Genomic DNA, 14,614 nt, shown 5'->3' with positions numbered 1-14,614 from the left:
TGCGCGGTGGCTTAGTGGTTATCGTGCTCGGCTGCTGACCGGAAAGACGCGGGTTCGATCCCGGCCGCGGCGGCTAGAATTTCTTTGGAAGAGAAATTCTAGAGGCCCGTGCGCTGTGCGATGTCTGTGCACGTTAAAGAACCCCAGGTGGTCGAAATTTCCGCAGCCCTCCACTACGGCGTCTGTAGCAACGGAGTGATCCGTTCGGCGTTTTAATCATTTGCCACCACACACATTCTTTTTCTATAACACAACAACCACCATTTATTTACATGGAGGAGAAAAGGCGGCACATTCCATCATCGACCACGGCAAGTCCACAACACAGCACAGCTCCCAACACACACTGCCGACTGACAACCCGTCTCGCTCCCCACCGCGACCGTCTCCCCCTTTTCCCAGAAAGGGCCTATAATCCCCTCCGAGGTCGTCGTGCGGGGAGGTTCGGCGCCCACTGGTCTCAAGGCAAGGGGGTAATGCCGATTCTGGGAGGCCTGGAGAGCGGAGAGCGTGAGTTGAGAAAGGCGCGGTTATACTCCAACGTAGCGCGCGCGCGCGTGCGCGCGCGGCACGGCGACGTCACGTCGGCCTTTCTCAACTCACGGAGGTATTCCGCTCTCCAGGCCTCCCAGAATCGGTTCTGGAACCTTTTTCGCTGCCGCCAAAACGAACGAAGCATCTCAGGGGTCGAAGCGGGCGGCTCCCCATCCGCCGTCGGCAGAGTCGTTAGCCGTCTCCCAAGGAGAAAGCTTGATGGGGTTAGGGGGTCGCCCTCTCCGACCTCGTTGTACACATAGGTCAATGGCCGAGAATTCACAACGGCTTCAACTTCGCAAAGGATGGTGGCTAAGTGTGCAGCTTCTAGGCATTTCTTTCCGATCACTTTTCTTAATGCCATCTTCACTGAGCGCACCATCCTTTCATAGAAACCATCCCACCATGGCACCCGCTCAGCAATAAAGCTCCACTCAACTTCTGCACATGCAAAATGGTCCACAACATCTGGGTGGCGCAGCGTCTTCCACAGTTCGGTCAGTTCCTTTGCTGCTCGCTTGAAGGTCTGCGCGTTGTCCGAGTAAATGATACGGCACAGTCCCCTTCGCGACACAAACCTTCGGAACGCGAACAGAAAGCTGCTTGTCGACATGTCACTGACAAGCTCCAGGTGCACAGCTCGCGTGACAGCACAAGTAAACAGCACTATGTAAGCTTTGCCCGTGCGATTGTCCTCCTTTACATATAGCGGTCCCGCAAAGTCTATACCGACCACTTCGAACGGCTCTGCTCGTGTTGTGCGATCTTCTGGTAGTGGTCCCGTCGGAGCACTTAGCGGCGGAGCACTGAACCGTTGACAAGTTACACAAGCACGCACCACCTTTTTCACGAGCTCTCGGCCGCGCAGGACCCAGTACCTCTCGCGCAGTTGCACGAGTGTGTCCCTTGCTCCGGTGTGCAGCATTTTGCGGTGTGCGTCGATCGACATGAGAGCGGAACACCGATGGTCCTTCGGCAGGACGATGGGGTTCTTTTTGTGGCTTCCATGGTAGACCAACTTCGTACCTGCCATTGCGTGTAGTGAAGCTGGTCTCAAACCTTCGCACTCGCTTGGGTTTTCTGCCTCTCTCCAGCTCGCAGAACTGTCTAGGAACAACCGCTATGTCATTTTTCTCTACTGTGGTTGGCAGAACGATTGCTTGGGTGCCGCTCAGTACCGGGGAACACGAACTGCTCTTTCCTTGCACCGCCCATCCGAACATCGTCTCTGACGCGGTCAGGCTGCCCCTTAGTCGATGAATTCGGCCTGTCACCGCTCCCCAGTAATGGTCCGATCCGATCAGAATATTAATTGAGCGGTGTTCTAGCTCGTTCAGGTCATCGCCTAAATGGCAGCCAAGGTGGTCTAATTCTTCCATGATACTTTCGTCTGGGCTTGGGAGATCCTGTTGACAGATAGTCGTTTCGAGAGCGTCGATCTCGTACCTTCTGTTATTTTGCCTGCTTCGCAAAGTCAGCTGAACCCGCCGAAAGGTATGTTCTTGTTTATCGCCTCCAAACACGCCAACTGTGAGGATTTCGGTACCGAGCAGCTTGCAGTTCAGCTTCTTTGATAGCTGTTCGGTAATAAAGGAGCGCTGGCTACCAGTGTTCAGCATAATTCTAGCCAGTTTTTTCTTCTTCTGGCTCTCGGCCCATGCTGTCACAGTTTGGAGCAGAACCGCTGGTATCGCGCCACACTGCGTTGCTTGTAGGCTGACTGGTCTAGAGCTTCCGTTTACGTCCTTCTGTGTCTCATGCGATCGAGCGTCTCGCCGGTCGGGAATGAAGCTCGGGTCGCACATCGTTGAGGCATGCCTGCGGCGACACTTGCTGCAAGGTAGCATGCGCTTGCACATTCTTGCCGTATGTTTTGGCCTCGTACATCGGAAACATCGGCCGTTCTCTCGTAACATGCGCTTCTTCTCCGACAGTTCCCTTGCGGTGGTGCAATTCTCCGTTGCATGCTGTTTTGACTTACACAGGAAGCATTCCAGGTCCTTTATTGTGTCATGCAAGGCTGCCGCCGACGAGTGTCGAGGTTTGCCAGGATATGCTGCACTCTTCAGTTCATGCGCCGGATTACGGGACATAGGCTTACCAGTAGCGTCGTTGGGTTGTTCCCCGCCCGCCCTTTCTCGGCACTCAACTTCGATCCGAAGAAATTCTAGAAGTGCGCACAGCTCTTATGCACCGACTCTGTTACTGTCTCGGAGCTGGTGTCGGTGGTTGAGGCGCTGCCGTTGTTGGAGCCCTCTGCGTCCTTCGAGGCCATCATCCTGTTGTACAGCAGGCTCAGGTCGGTCGGAAGCGCCCGGAGCACAAGAGGGTAGAGCATTGCGCAGTAAGATTCTTCGCCCACACCCAACGCCTTAAGGCCTCGCATGTGAGCCTGAAGGCTGTCATACCAGCGCCGCAGAGTGTGGGAACTGCCTGTCGATGACACCTGTGCGGCAGCCATGAGGCCCTCCATCTGGTCCTGGATGAGGATGGCTTGATTCGCGAATCTCTGCTTGAGGATGTCAATGGCGTGGTTGTAGCACTCCGCCGTCAGTTGCAACCCCTCGATGGCAGATGCTCCGTCTCCTGTCAGTACAGATCGCAAATACTGAAATTTCTCTGCTGGTGATAGGTCCGAATTCTTGTGGATCGATGTTTCAAATAGCTCCCAAAATGGGTGCCAATTCCTTCTTTCGCCGTTAAATTTCAGGAGTTCCAATTTGGGGAGTCTTGTCTTGGCAGTCGTTCCTGTCGTTGGGCTTCGATCTTCGTTCGAGTTAGTGCTTCCCACGTTCGTTCCTTCTGCAGTGCGTTTCGCTGCAGACTTCAGCTTGGTTAGGGAAGTCACAATCTTGTCGCCGTATTCGATGACGGTTGGAAACTCTGCGTCGGCTTCCTGTTCGCTGATCAAAGGCTCGATCGCGGCGTCTACATCGTTCAGTTGACGTTGAGTCAGTTGCAGACGTTCGATAATTACCTCCAGATCCTCGGCGTTCGGTGCGGTAGACTTCAGCAATGCTTCTGCCTCACCAACCAGACGCGTTGCTTGAGTTCGCAGGGAGTTCGAAGGGAAGGGAGGGAGGCGGATTGCAGTCGTTTATGGCTTCATCATAGATTTTATATCCAGTGAGTTCTGGTTATTCTTAGCCGTTCGATAAAGACATTTTTATATTTTCTAGTCTTTTTATGAAGTTGGTAAACCAAGGTTTTTGGTTACTGGTGTGGATGCTGAGAGTTGGGATATATTTATTTGTTAACTCGTTGAACTTACTCTTAAACGTTGACCAGTTATCATGTACTGACTGTCCAGGACCTGCAGCTTCAAACGGGGGAAAGAAGTTGCTAAGTTCGTGGTTTATAGCGTTATACAGGCTTTACAGCGGCGTATCATGGGGGCTGCCATCTTTGATCACGTGATCACGCCGCCATTACTCGCCTCCTGACCGCTCGGCGCGCGCCTCGTCGCGAAGGCTGCTGCGTCTGATGTTTCGGTTCCGACAGACAGTGTTTCGGCTGACACGGTTCTAAAGGAGAGGGAAGATGGCACTATGGTTTGGCCAAAGCTTGGAAGGACACGTGACAACCCTAATTTGATCACTTCAGACGTGAAAACGCGTTAGGACTTCATGTCGCGTAGAGCCGCTGAGCTCTCCGCCTCTTCGAGCGAACGGACGGATCGCCTGAATGCTTGTCTTTGCATGCGCTGAAGGCTCTGCTTAATGTTTTTTTTTTGTTGTCAGTATATAAAACGGCAAGGTTGAATGTTCCTGCGGCCTTACAGGTCGTTGTCCTATCGTGTACCTGCGTACAGACACTGCTGTAAAACGCTCACATGCACATCGTATGCATTTGTTCACAACCTGCTAACGGTGCTTAGGAAACCTGAAATATTTCCTACCGTTTGGATAAACATAGAAAGGCGACAAATATAAATAGACACACAAAGGTTGACTATCATGGTAGCAGTACCATGCATCAAGCAGCCGTCACAAGCTGGCGTGCAATCATTTCGAAGGATTCCGCGATATAATTGTTATAACGCGCGCATGGCAGCGCGTTCATGCTAGGCCAGCGCCTCCTTTATACTTTCTGTGCCTGGGCGAACGCTCTCCTCAGGCCGTCGGGCGCCGGCTCCGCCGCCGCTCGCGGCTGCCGCAAGGTGGCGCTGTGTGAGTAGAATACGTCGCGCGCGGCGGGCGCTCGGCTACTGCTGATCGGCCGCGCGCAGTACGATTCTTGTTTCTTTTTCAAGGATCGGGCTGGGCGCACTTCTGCCGTGTCATTTTCAGCTGCAGGGCCAACCATTACCTTCATGAAGAACGTTTATTGGTGGTTCGTGCTTCACGATATCAGCAACACGACGCAGCACATACACCAACATTTTCCGGATGCTCGCCAATTCGACGACAGTGCTGATCCGCGGCTTGAATGGCTTGAAGTGACTTTCCCTATGTATTTAGAAGGGCTAAAAAAAAGATCTGGGCATGCCCGTGAATTTCTCACAGACGAAACCTATCAGACAATTCTGATCACTTCCTATTCCACAGTGGCGTGTGTCAAATATCTGCTGACTGAAGAGAAGTTTTTTTTTCTTCCTCACCCGAAAATTCAACAGCGATCCAATTGAATCCCTGTTTGGTAGTTTGCGAATGTCATCCGGGTGTAACGACATGTTGGATGTTCGGGCTGCATTGCCAGGTCTCGAAAAGCTACTGAAGACCGGGATCGCTACGTCTAATTCAGCATCCAATATTGCCCACAAATAATGTGCTTCGATGTCAAGACTCATACCCGCTGACGTCCTTTTTTCTGCGCAACCAACTCCTACTCTAGCTCCAAAGCCTGCCCAGACGTTGACTGTGCACGCAACGCCGAAGCTGTCGAGAGCAAGATTGGTGCTTCAGAGGCTTACTACCACAATTTTGCCACAGCACCTGCCGTCGCTTCAGATCTCGGCTACCGCTTATGTGGGCGGTTACATTGCATGAGTTGTTGGCGAACATATGGATTGCGAGAACTGCCTTACTTTGTGTACGAAGCCGGTTAGCAACCAGCCACTCCTTCAGTTCACCCGCAGCCAAGACCGAGGTGGCTGCTCTACGTCAGATCAACTTCTCTTCGTTCTCGATTCATTAAGAGCTTTTGCCGACCGTGCCCTGCAGGACGATCAGACCTTGAAAAAGCCTCTCACCACATTAGTAGAGCACGCTGTCCCAGCTCTTCGCGCTTCAAAGTTGCTGAAGTGCAAGAGCGATGGCATCAACGAGCACAGGCTTAGGCTCATGAACCTTATATCGGTTCGTTTCCTGAGGCCGCTTCTCTGCAACTACGCATTCAATGTCAGTGACAAGCATGACGTAGTTAAACATTTCGCAAAAAAGCCCCTTTCGCGAAAGTACGCGAGCCTCTGAGGATGGCGTACGTTTTACAGCCGTGTAGAAGTTAGCCTCCACAATAAATACTTTTTTTTTCGAGTTTGAGTAAGTGTTGACTCACAACGTACTGTTATTGAATATGTGAACCTCTATATCTGCGCAGCGTTATGTGCAGGCAGATGATGCAGCGTCTCACGTTACATAGCTGATGGCACTGACATCAGGGCGCATTTTTCGCGCGTACCATACACGCTCAAGTTGAGCGTCAACGATGCGACTCGAGACACCATGCAGTCTTGCAGGAGGTGCGCGGCAGATCAATTGATGAAACCACATGGCAAAGCTCCACATTTTCTAGCGCCAACTCTGGCTTCGGTAGCGACGATGGTAACTCTCGAAAACTTTACGGAGGAAACGTGGAATCAGGTACCGCTTTGGAAGCAGTCTAACGCCTTTACGTGCTACTTACATGAGTAAACAACAGCACGCAACGGAGCTCTTCCAGAGCCCAAGCTTTCAGTATTAGCTGCTGCCAAGCACTGCTTTCAAATAACGACCCTCAGACAAGCGAACTTAGAGGTGAAAGAACAATTTTCCACGCAGTGGATTTAAGCAGGCGCGCACTGTCATATCAGCGCAGCAGACGACGCGCGAGCGCATTGCACAGCAGTAGCCGCGAAAGAAACGACTAAAATGGTCCGGTTACCCTTAGCGACAAGTGCTTCCGAGCTCCCTTTTAAAAAAAGTTTTGATTTTACTTGAAACAACATGAATGCAACCGAAAACTCAACGACAGAACAGCAGCAAACGGTCTGCGTTTCTATGAGCGACGGCGCGGCAGCGATCCTACTCCGGTGGCGGCGCGTGGCGGCGAAAGGCCGTACTAGCCCCGACGGCGGGCTCCCATTGTTCGCCTCTCGTTCTCCCAGGCACAGAAAGTATAGAGGAGGCGCTGGCTAGGCGAATTTCACAATAACGTCAGCCTCATATAAAAAGTTTTGGTACGCTCGACGCTCGATATGCGGACATGGAAATGCTCGTGGTCTCTTTGGTTGTAATTAATCAGCTTCACTCTGAGCGTGCGGAGTCACTTTTAGTGACTGTCTCGCATGAACCGCGAGCAAGTGAAAACCGCCTAGCACAACAGCCGTAAACTAAATGCTGTAATCCGAATACGGTCCACGGAAACCGCGCTACATATTGGAGCGAAATTGAACAGTAGCACCAAGACGGCGTGTAATACACGGACTGACGGTAAGCGTTGTCGGCTCTCACGGCAGTGCGGTGCATAATAAACATCAGCAGCATGTTGGAGCGCAAATCGTCTTTTTTTTTTTTTCGTTCCTAATTCGGCTTCGGGCGCTCCTTTTACTAATGGCCACACACCATCACTAACGATCAATGGGGTCTCAGCACAGTGCACAACAACTGAAAGCACGCCGTCATGGTTTCGGTGGCGGAACAGCTTCTTCATGCGGCTGTGTTGTGCACTTACACTCGCAGATTTTCCAAGATCGAAACTTTTCTTTATTAGCTAGCTAGCGCTGGCGAACGTGTTTGTTGCGTTCGCCAGTTCGGAAAGGGTGCGTGTCGAACGGGCGTGAACATTGGCATTATACTTATGCAGTTCGGTTCCTTGAAGCTCGCAAACGGCCACATCCCGCACCTTTAACTCTGTCGCAATTCTTGCAATCCACAACACAGCACGTGTTTCCTCTGCCTTTTCACATCGTAGAAAGAACACATTCGGCAACCACCCGCGAAATTTCCACAGCTGCGTCGAGGCGTACACGCCGGCAACTTACGAGGCCAGTAATGGTGCCGTGTTCCGAGCGCACCTGTGGCGCCATCTGGTCTCAAACGGAAGAACTGCGCGCTGTAAACGGTCTATAGCTGCGCTTTCTATAGCCTTAACGTTTTCTTATGTGCCTTATTTGGCGTTGCAAGAATGGCGAAGGTAGCAAGAATAACGTTTGGTAAATAATTTCTCGAATGTGTGTAATGTATGGATTGCATTGGGATTATTGGTCAAGATTGCGTCCAGAATGAATGCGGATTTTCGCAAGACTTGCGTTGGCTCAGAAACTAATTACGTTAAATTAAACTTCATACAGACATCAATAAAGTTTCTTGTCCCGGCGGGACCTACATTTGAAGAAGACAGTAAATTCATCATCATCAGCCTGACTACGCCCACTGCCAGACAAAGGCCTCTCCCATGTCCACGTATTCCCGCAATCTTCTTAATCTAATCCGCCCACCTAACTTTCTGCCGCCCCCTGCTACGCTTGCCTTCTCTTGGAATCCTCTCCGTTACCCTTAAGGACCAGCGGTTATCTTGCCTATCCACTACATGGCCTGCCCAAGCCCACTTCTTCCACTTGATTTCAACTAGGATACTATTAACCTGCGTTTGTTCTCTCAGCCACTCCGCCCGCTTCTGATCTCTTAACGTTACACCTATCATTTTTCTTTCCATAGCTTGCTCTTAACTTAATCTGAACCCTCTTTGTTAGCCTCCATATTTCTGCCCCATAGGTGAGTACCGGTAAGATACAGCTGTTGTATACTTTTCTCGTGAGGGATATTCGAACTGCCATTCATGATCTGAGAGAACCTGCCATATATGCGCCATATGCAATATGCGCCATATGCCATATGCGCCATATGTTAAAGTTCCCGAAAAGAAGGATGGAGCTATTTGGGTAGGCTGCTGTGTGTTGTGTTAAGTTGTTATTGAGCTCCTTACAGAAATAAGGAGTGGCATGGGAAGGTCTGTAGCAAACCACCAGTAGCACTGTTATTGATGATGTGCGAGATTATAACCGAGGTGTTTTGAGCTTTGATGAGACATTAATAAGAGAACATAAAATCTGCTGGTGAACTGCTACAAGAACGCGGCCGCCCCTTGAGCTTCACGGTCAGTTCTGTCAAACTGCAAGACGGGCAGCTCGTCAAACGTTCTGTATCAGTGACGTCATTGTTTAGCCAGGTTTCTGCTAGAAAGATTAAGTTGCTGCCTGTAGGCGATACTATGTTAGATAGGAACTCGCACTGTGGAAGATAACTGCGTATGTTATTAAATGTTGTGGTAAACGAAAGGTCATTTCTGGAGGTAGGTCTCGGTTGATTCTTTTGTTTTGGACGGCGGGGTGATTGCTGCACATTATTTTTTTGGGGTGCTCGGCGATATTCGCCGCAAATATATCGTTTAGAGCCGATGCACAAAGTTTTGTAGCGTACTGAGAACGCAACTCATTTAGCTTCAGGGAAAGAAAGGAGGTGCTTTTGTGCGGATAAAATTTCTTCTACCGCACAGAAATCTTTGCGGGAGAAACCTTCGCCGACACTATACTCCGTTTCTTTCAGCATTCGGTCTTTTGACAGCAGAACATCTTTCGTTTTCCAAAGCGCGAATTTCAAATTATTGAACGTATCCAGCTTTTTGCGTCTTTTCCTATGCGGTGGGCCTGTTTTTGTATGGAGTTAATGTTGGCTCCTAGATTATCATGGCAGATTTAAATTAGTAATTCCACAAACTGAACGAAGGGCTCATTTGCAGTGGGGTCAGGGATTCCATAGAAGATTACATTATAACAGCACAATCAGTTTTCGGCGTCATCATTACGAGCTTCTAACTCTGAGTTGAGGCGAGTTGTTTCAGCGGAGGTCGTTTGCAATGCTTCAATGCCTTGTCGTAGTGGTATGAGGGTTCGAAAATGGGCCTCCAAGTCAGTAATGCGCGTATTAAGGTCGTTAACTGCTTTTTATCTTGTGGTGAACTGCACTTTGAACTCCTTTATCTCTTCCACAAGTTTCGTTTGGCCTGTGGTTAGCTTTCGTAATTTGGCCAGTAAACTGTCCAGGCTGGAAAGGCCTGGGCTTGTTTCGACGTCTCCGGATAGGATTAATAGCAGGCGGATGGCATAAATACATTCACTGGCAATTCTGGCGCAACACTATGGGCTCGGGACCTGTACCAGAAAGCAATCGCTTATTCTTATGAGGGGTTTTTGAGAAAAAGAAATGGCGCAGTAATGGTCTCACTGCTCGGTGGACACCTCAACCACGCCGCAACGGAAGAGTGGAAGATGGGAGTGAAAGAAAAAAAAAGAGGTACCATAATGAAGGGCTCCGGAATAATTTCGACTACTTGGGGATCTTTAAGTTGCACTGACAGCACAGCACATAGGCGCCTTTAGCGCTTCGTCCCCATCGAAAAACGGCCGCCGCGGTCGGATTCGAACCCGGGTACTGCGGCTGAGTAGCCGAGCTCTCTGTATTTAGCAAAAAGTGCGTGTCTTTGACAGACTTGCATGGCGAGAGCGAAACGGTTAGCGAACTTATCCCATAAATGACAGTCCTACAACTAATGTTCCAAATTCGAAATACCTTGATGTTACCATAAAACTGCATCTAACTTGAAGTGATCACATAGAACACATAAAATCATCCGCATTTAAAAAAAATTGGTCTTTAAAAAAAATGATCCGAAAGGAACACTCAGCGAAGGAGAGTTAATAGCCGGTAGCTTGGTAATTAGGCCCTGGTTAAAATATACATTGATAACTTGAGACCCACACAAAGACACAGCTGATGTTGAAAAAGTGCAGTGGAGCTCTATCCGCTTAATTTATACTCTAATACCGGTGAACTGATTCACCAATTGTTCTAATGACGGCAAAAGGTATAAATCCTCTCCATATAAGCAGAACACGTTTGTCATTTATGTTCTCGCGTATGCGCGCAAATTTGGTATTTCGCCTACATACTATCTAAAACCTCTGGGCACTCGTAAGAATTGCCACCATCATAACTGTTCTATTTCTCCGTACTTTGCTCGCACGAACACAATTAAATTTTCATATTTTTCCTAACCATCTCAGATGGAAAGAAAAAGCCAGAAAATATGCTACTAAATGAAAACTTTGAAAAAGTATTAAGGAAACATTGACAATGATTTTCGTTTTTCCATTTGCTATTGCTCTGTTTACATGCCCTCTACTACTTATTTTCTTGTCAGAATCGATGACTGCATGCGCACGATAAATTGCTCTCCATTATCTAGAACGTATGTTCGAATTGTCGAAGAATCAAATTGATATTACGAGTTGTTTTTTTTTCTGTTTTGCCCTCTGCTTGGGCCGAAGCTTTATGGTCTGCAGTATTGAATAAATAAAAATGCAATAGAACTGCACCGTCCTACAGCCACCGAGCAGCTGCGTCGATGATGGTTGTTCCTTTATAGCTGGCTGGTCCATTGCTGTTGAAGGCGATGAATCCTTCCAGAATATCTCCACGACTGGTAGCTCCTGTTTCAACGATGACGTTAATGGAAATGGTGGTGACGAGTTGAAACCGGGCAATCTTCGTGGCAGGGAAAAGCCCGTCCTTATGAGGCACCGGAAGATACGCATGCCAGGCCAGGAAGCAGCAGGTTGGTGATGAGACAGGCGACCATCTGCAGGGCGAAAGTGAAATGGTCAGCGAACTGCTCCGTGGTACAGTCACTAAGCCCACGTGCGTGTCTGAAAGAGCTAACAGAACAAGTACACGGTCTGTTCTGAAAGTAGTAGGACTGGTTTTTTCCTGGGCGAACGGGCGGACGAGAGATGGTCTGCGCATGCAGGATCGCTGAAGGGGGATATTGGGAATGCTGGGGAAAATCGGCGGTCGGCTCTCGGCCGTTGAAGAGAGGAGGTCGCTTGTACTGTGAACCCCTGTCGAAACGTCTCGTCACGCAGAATCGTCGAGCGTTTACTGAATCTGCGATACGCGATCAAATTTTGAGTAAATCTTGGTAAAACGGGCAAAGAGACTCACAACATGATTGAGGAGGCCTACGGTGACGCTTCCATGGGTAGATCAGGTGTTTTTTGAGTGGCACAAGCTTTTCCGAGAAGGTAAGGAAAGAGTGGAAGAAGACGACCACTCCAGACGCCCTTCGACCAGCAAGACCAACGAAAATGTGTAGCGAGTGAAACATTTACTTAACAGTGATCGTAGAATGAGTATCAGAATGATTGCTGATGACTTGAGCATTCCTCAAACCCAAGTTTTTGAGATCGTGACAGAAAACTTATCCATGAGGAAATCGTGCGCGAGGTTGGTGCCGGGAGTGTTGTCAGAGGAGGAAAAGGCCAACCGCTAGGATCTTCTTCATCATGTGAATGAGGACCCTGATTTTTTGCCCAGCACAAGGCGGCAACGCTGCCTCAGCTCCCCTACAGCCTCGACTTGGCCCTGCCAGACTTTTTTCTATTCCCGAGAATAAAATCGACGCTCGAGGGGAAGCATCACGGATCGGTAGAGGTGGTTCAACAGGCCGTGACGAGGGAGCTAAACAGCATTCCGATCCAGGCGTTCCTGGAGGCGTACGAAAACTGTAAAACTCATTGGCAGCAGCGTGTAGGTGTAATCGTTTGTACTATTCTCTTGAATCAATTTTGATTTAAAAAATGAGTCCTACTACTTTCAGAACAGACCATGTATGCCCGGGCCCCAGTGGGTTCTGAGTATTAAGGCGAAAGCCTTTAATGCCTCATCGTTGTCGACAGAGGGTTGTCGACAGAAGGTTGTCAGCAGAAGGTCGTTAGCAGCGGTGTCACGCTTTTGGGTTGGTCGGAATGGTTATGACGTCAGAGTGTGCGGATTCGAAGTTTTGAGGTCACCCACGGATGCCTGACGCCGCCTTTTGGAGCAGACGACAACTATTAAATAGTTGTCATCTGCTGCGAACAGAGCCATGGTTACAACCGAACTCATCGAAGCAGAGAGAAAGTAGTGCTAAAGAAGCAGTCAGAGTCGGCAGTCAAAGTGTGTTGTCAAATAAAGCACTAGTACAGCACAAACAGTCTCGCAGTCAATGCCGAACAGTGCGCCAGGAAAGGCTTTCGCCTTGCATCCCTCTAGAGAGCCAAAGTGCCCCCTGAATTTATTCCCCTCCTGCTCATTGTCCGAGGAGCGGGTATCTATATTAAAGATACCCGCTCATTTCATTTTATTCATGAAAAAGTTTTGCTTTCCAGAAAAATGGTTCATACTGCGAATCGTCCACATTAACGGGGCTCTTATTAATGAGGCGCGACTATACAGGGTGTTTCACCTAAGACTTTACACAATTTTCAAAATATAGGCTTTTTGAGTTAGAAGAGCGCTTTTTTCGTCATAGCATTGTCAGCGGTGCTGTGCATCCGAATACTAGCAGGCTGGTTAACTGATATTGCAGAGGTACATTCTCAACATTATAGTTAGGCTCATTAATTACTGACAAGCGTGTAGCCCACCGTAAGTAATGCCGGTATCAGTTATTAGAATTTTGAAAATGCGGTTACGCTAGGCTCTGTGGCCATACAAATTTTGCCTATTTCATAGACTTACGAGTACTGGAGGGGTTGCTTTGCCTGCAAGCTTCTCGGAAGCGCACGCAGTTAGCCAAAATTTGTTGGGCCACAGCGCCGAGGGTGACCGCCTTTTGGAAATTCTAAAAGCTCATGTGGATATTAATTACGGTAGGCTACACGCCTCTTAACAATTAAGGAGCCTAACAGTAATAGTTAAAAAGTTAACTATTAAATATTAGTTAACCAGCCTGCTAGCTAGCACGTTTTAGCTGCACTTTGATGTACTACAGACAATGCTATGCCGAAAACACCTGTCGTCTAATTCCAAAATCCTATTCTTAAAAATTGTGTAAAGTCTTACGTGAAACACCTGGTATATCCTCTTCAGACCTGAGCTTAAGTTCGTTTTGTCAGCGTTATCAAGGATATATTTTTCGAGTCTGGGTGTTTTCGTGAACGTATGCGAAAAAGAAATTGCAGCAGTTCATCCAACAGATTTTCTGTGACCTTTATCATCGACCTGCCTGGGAGTCTGTGTTCAGACGCAATAACGTGTTGTTACGCACACACAGCTTAAGGCGGCAGCATACATGCTAAATGTAAATTACAATTAAGCCTACTTTGAAGAACCAGAAGCCTGGCAGTTATTTGGCCACTGCAAACAGGAAACCGACGAAGAAACCGACCAGGAGGAAGGCTTGAGAAGGCGACTACGTCGGAGCATAGTGAACACTCTCTTAATTCCAAAGGCCGTTAGGCTGCTGTAGTTTTTTAAGGCTTTAATGGCTCATACTGTCGTCCGTTAACAAAGCGTGTCACACGCATTTAACTCGGAAACTAAAAAAGATAGGAGAAACCCAATGGTTGCTTCCGATAGAGGAGGAAAAAATGAACCTAGAAGCCAAGTTTGATGTCCGTAGATTAAGTAGTTAATTAATTATAGAAAACAATGTCGAAATTGCGTCGAAATAACGCGGAAGTGGGTATAGCCACGGGAACGGTGTGACGTCACACACATCGGAAGCGGTCACGGCATAGTGAATATTGTCACAGAATGGTCGGAAAAACAGGATTTGTGTCAAATTAGATGAAAAAATGTGTAATTATGCGTAAGTAACAATTAAGATCTCCGAAATATAATTTCGATATCGATAAAGCCACGGGAACGGTGTGACGTCACATACACCAGAAGTCGTCACGGCATAGTGTCCTCGGCTTTCGCCTCTCAACTCTTAAGTTGCCAAAGTGTCCTCGCAATTTTTTTATAAAAAAGTTTCATAGAAGTCCCATTATAGTCCGATGTGGACTGGAGCTTAGCGGCGTCTGGCGAGGATCTTGTTTTAAGGCGGAAGCCTTTAATGT

This window comes from Amblyomma mixtum, chromosome 7 (genome assembly GCF_055824585.1).
Source record: "Amblyomma mixtum isolate Tamu chromosome 7, ASM5582458v1, whole genome shotgun sequence".
Lineage (NCBI taxonomy): Eukaryota > Metazoa > Arthropoda > Arachnida > Ixodida > Ixodidae > Amblyomma > Amblyomma mixtum.
The sequence above is the reverse complement of the archived record's forward strand: the minus strand, read 5'-3'. Positions refer to the sequence as shown.